Genomic DNA, 5,314 nt, shown 5'->3' on the forward strand with positions numbered 1-5,314 from the left:
TTTCTGGTTCTCAATGGAAGGAGCAAGAGTGACCCGTTGCATGGCATGTATTCCCAGGGTTTTCTCCATGTTTGAATGATTCACACATGTCTGTGGTTGGGCATCTGCAGCTGGTGCACGGTGGGCCAATTGTGTCATTGTTTCTCTGTGTCATGATAGTTCTCAATTGAGCAGCGGCGGCCCGCCTGAGGGCCAATGTACAACAGTGCTTGCCCCCCCATGGCTCCCTGTGCACCGGGGGCCCTCCCTCTGGAGGCCTACGAGGCAGGAAGCTAGCCAGCCAGAAGACCAGTGCTCCCCGCCCATGGCTCCCCGTGCACCTGGGTCCCTCCTTCCTGGCGCCTACGAGGCAGGAAGCCAGCCAGCTGCAGACAGGCGCTCCCTGCCAGTGGCTCCCCATGTGCTGGCGGCCCTCCCTCTGGGGGCCTACAATGCAGGGAGCGAGGTGCTGGTCAGAAGACTGGTGCTTCCCGCCCATGGCTCCCCGTGCACCAGAGGCCCTCCCTCCAGGGGCCTATGAGGCAGGGAGTGAGCTGCCAGTCAGAAGACCGGCGCTCCCTGCCTGTGGCTCCCTGTGCACCTGGGCCCCCAGAACATATTCTTTAAATTGGAAATAAATGACTAGAAGATCTATTTCAAAACAAGTACTTATAAATGGAGCAATACACGTGTAAATAACCAATAAGTCAAAGAAACAGTTAAGGGAAATTTTTCAAATGAATGATGGCAAACCATAACATATCTACTTTTTGGATCCAGCTGAAGTAGTATTTAAAAAGTAGTGTATACAATTTAGATCTATATTTGAAAATGTGAAAATTTTAAAATGATGTTAGTGCATTTTATTGAGAGAATAAGATAGAAAATTGTTTGAATTTCTTAATAGAAATAGACAAAAACAATTAGTACCTTTAAATTTAATTTATGATAAAAAAAAAAAAGTCATCATCAAATCAGGAATTTAAGGAAACCTTACCAACCTAAGATATCTCAAAAAATATAGGTAAGACTATACTTAAAAGTGAGATATTGAATGATTTTGCCCTGAGATTGTCATGCTTACTTCTATTCAACATCATACTTGACACTTTGACAAGAGCAATAAGGCAAAGGAAAAAAAAATATATAAAATTGGAACAGACAAAAAATAAACCTTCTTCATAGATGACATGGCCTTGTAATTAAAAATGTAAAACAATGACTAGAACTACTGTGAGTGGGTCAAAGTTGTAGGATACAAGGTTAATGTCAAAAATCTATTCTATTTCAATGTTATAGCAGTTAAAAAATGAAAAATAAAGTTTGCAAACAATTCCATTTATAAAATTAGCTCAGTTACTTTTTCTCATTGCTGAGACAAAATACTCAACACCCAAAGTATCAGAGCCCTGGTCCAGAACCCCTGATCTCCTGCTCAGAGGTAAGATGACAGAATAAAACATACATTTTAGTTACAAGGGACACCAGGATGGTCAAATCCCGATGACCAGCTGGGACGCGAGGCATCAGTGTCCTTGGCCTTTATTAAGTGCACAGCATAATTGCACGGTGGGCTGCAGGAGGCAGTGGGGGTGACCTGCTGATGCGGTCAAGGTTTAAGAACTGAGGAACAGTGCATTTTTTGGAAAAGCACAGTGGAACAGATCATAATTAGTTAGTAACCTGCTAAGGGCAACTACTGAGTTAGACAGAATTTGCACAAGTCAGAGTCCTCAGCTACCATGTTATCTTGCTTTCAGGCACCAAAATTTCACAGACTGTTTGCTAGTTTCAGCTCTCACCATTGGCTTAAAGATTAATCTGTCCTTAAACCAGCAGGGGTCTCGCCACAAGTTATGTAGGTTCAGAACAGACTCTCAATTATTTTTATGCCAATTTATTCATATTGATTATTGTCTGCTGTACCACATCAAGCTGGTCCTTGGCTCCAAAGTTAAGGAAGGAAAGATTTATTTAGCTCACAGTTTGTAGAGGTTTCAGTCCGTAATCAGCTGGCTCTAAAGCAAGGTGGCTTGTCAGAAGGACAGTCTTTTATGGCTGTTGAAGATATCAAACCCAACTAGAGAGGAGGGGAGAGCAAGGCTCTTTCCCTCCCTCATATTGTATGCAGGCTACCTGCCCTAGGGAGGGTGTAGCGCTCACACTCTTAATCCTAGCATTGGATCATAAATCAATCACAAACTAGAAGTCCATCCACATGACTGCACGAGGCTTTGAGGGGACATCTAGATACAAAGCATAGCAAACATGGAATTTTTAAAGATAAAAAATGAACTATTTAGGAATCAGTTTAACAAAAGACACGCATACCTGCTGCACTAAAAACTACAGAACATTCTTGAGAAAAATCTAAGAGAACTTAATCAATAGAGAGATATATCATCTTCATAAATCTGAAGACTCAATAAGGTACTTTTTCCCAAATTGATCTATCGATTCAGTGTGAATTCTATCAAAATACAAACAGGTTTTTCATATATAAATTGACAATTGGTTTTTAATATATAAATTGACGATAGGAATAATATATAAACAACAAATATCTAGAATATTTATTTAAAAATCATGTAAAAGAACAAAGCTGAACTGCCCATCCTGATGTGCTACGCAGCAGCACCTGTGAGACACTAGTGGATGTTCATGGGCCACAGGTACTTGGGTATTTGAGGGGAGGTGAACAAAGTCCCAATCAGAGGAAAGCACTTAAAGGATGCTATCAGATGAAGGAGTGCTTGGAATAAGAAGTAGGGCCACTCCTTGATCCTGGCACTGCTTATAGTTCTGGTCCAGCAGACATGTCATCATGGCTAAAGTGAAAACTCTCCTGCAGGAAGAAGCCAAGCTCAGCAGTGGCTGCCGGGCTGCAGGTGGGTGCCCAGCAAGCAGCCACTTCCCTGTGCCCGCCTGGTCTCTTTTCCCACTGGGAGATGAAACTAGCAAGGCAGAGATTTGCAAGAAAGCGCATCTCAGATCAGACCAGTAAGGAAAGCACAGCCAGAGAACCACTCAGAGGAACCAGCAAGCACAGAGAGAAGCAAAGAGCGTGGTCATGATTCGGGACCCTAAACCAGGAATTGAGGAGTCCACGGAACAATGAAAATCACAGGGACTTGCAGTGGCTGTGACCAGTGGGAGCGAAAGGTGGGAAAAAGACTCTGGTGCAGCACCAGACCGGCACGCTCCAGACGCTTCCCAAGCACTGCTGAACTCAGAGCCACTCACTGCCCTCCAAACACTACTGCATTCCACGTGGAAGGTCTGTCTTTTGCTGAGCCTTAATAGCACTGAATTTGTGGGCTTGAAAGAGGCACTCTGTTAAGCTGACCAACTGGGATGTGGCATAGCTGGGTGTGGAGAAAACAACCGAGATCAGCACCTGCTGGGGCTATTTCCTGCTGCTCCCCACCTCCAAAACCACTAAAATACCCAGATCAAGCTGAAATCTGGCAAGCATGAAAATTTCTTTGACCCAGGAGTAAAAGATAAAAGCCATCAGAACAGGAGACAGGGGCAGGGTTACTTCCTCTTGCCTCACCACAGGAGATTGCTGGCCAGAAAAAGGCTGGGCAGAACTCAACTGCATAAAGACAATGTGGCATCTATACATAATGGAATACTGGCCAGCTGCAAAGGAGTATAAATTCTAGGCTTTTGTAGGAAAATGGATGCATATGGAAAACATCATCTTAAGCAAAATAAGTCAGACACACGCTTAAATACCATACAGTTTCTCTCACGTGAGAAACCCACAAATAAAGTAAAGAACAAAATAAAAGATTGATAAGAGGAAACAGGGAGATAGATTTTTGCAAACGGGAAGGGAACCAAGAGACCAGATGGGCGAAGGGGAGAGAGGAAGGGGATGTAAAAAGATTTAAGATGTGTCATGCACATGTACTAACTGCCCATATGCATATAATCATTATGTAGTGCAAACAGTAAAAAAAGGAAAGAAAATGCAAGAGATCCAGAGACAAATGGGGGAAAATGAGGAAGAAAAGGAGAATAAAAGGAATCAGGATATGTTCATTACATGTAGCTACTCGTTAAACTGAATGTAAATGTTATATTCTGCAAAGATGTACCAATAAAAAAAGAACAGATGTACTAATAAAAAAAGACCTGGAATATAACTGAAAACACAGTGCAGAAAGCTAAGAGAGGTGAATGGGTGGAACAAACAGCAGAGCCTGGGTCAGCTGGGGACCCTGAGATTGTTACCTATCAGCAGAAGCAGATCTGGGGACCTCCAACCCTCCTGAGAACACCAGAGGCCCCCAAGCACAGCACTCTTCATATACTTTTTGTTTCGTGTTTCCTTTTTCTTTTTAGTATGAGTCTTTTTTCTTTTTCTGGTTTGATTTTGGGGGCAGCAGGCCTTTGTATACAAGTGCTGTGTGTATAAATTTTCTACTGTTGCTTGTAAAACAGTCCATGCAGTTAAGTCACATATGTTTACTTCCAAGGTTGCTTCTGGCCATGATCCGGCCTTGAGCTCAGCAGCTGGATATAACTTCCTCTCTCTCCTCTCACCCCCACATCTGTAATCTCATCCTTTCCTCGCTTTGTCATTTTCTCCCCACACCCTCTCCTGTATTTCAGATCTCCCTCCTTATATTTTATTTCTTTTTACTTTTTTCTTTTTCCTCTTTCTAGCTATTCCACTCTTTGCTATAAACTATTAAAATTAATACTACTACAGTATCTTAATATTTCACTTTAGGTTCTCTCCATCAATCGTTGTTTCATCGTATTTCCACAATCATTAATTGGACTCAATCTCCCTGTGTCCTCTTTCACTATCCTCTTAAAGTACCTGCCTTGGTTATTTTTCTCTCATTGCTGAGACAAAATACCCAACAACCCAAGTTAAGGAAGGAAAGGTTGATTTCGTTCACAGTTTGTGGAGCTGTTAGTCTGTGATCAGCTGACTCCAAGGCAGGGTGGCACATGGCAGAGGGGCCGCAGTTCATGGCTGCAGAAGGCAGCGAAAGCAGCAAGAGCAAAAGGAGGAGAGCAAGCCTCTTTTTCTCCTTTACATTGTATGCAGGCTGCATGCCCTGGGGTGGGTCTAAGGCTCACACCATCTCCTTGCCTTCCTCTGGCCCAGGCTCAGGATGTTTACAAAGTGAGGACACTGCCCCCTGCTGAGTCAGTTAGTTAAACTCTTTAACTTCTCAAATTGACACAATGAATCAACCATTACAACATCCTGCAGGTAAACTGCTGCCTAAGGACATGTTCTTATGTTATCTACATCCCCCAACCCTAGGCTGTAAAACTGCTGAGTTACTCAAGCTTTTAAACTTCTCAA

The sequence above is a fragment of the Chinchilla lanigera genome, unplaced genomic scaffold (genome assembly GCF_000276665.1).
Source record: "Chinchilla lanigera isolate Chin_1 unplaced genomic scaffold, ChiLan1.0 scaffold00043, whole genome shotgun sequence".
Taxonomy (NCBI): Eukaryota; Metazoa; Chordata; class Mammalia; order Rodentia; family Chinchillidae; genus Chinchilla; species Chinchilla lanigera.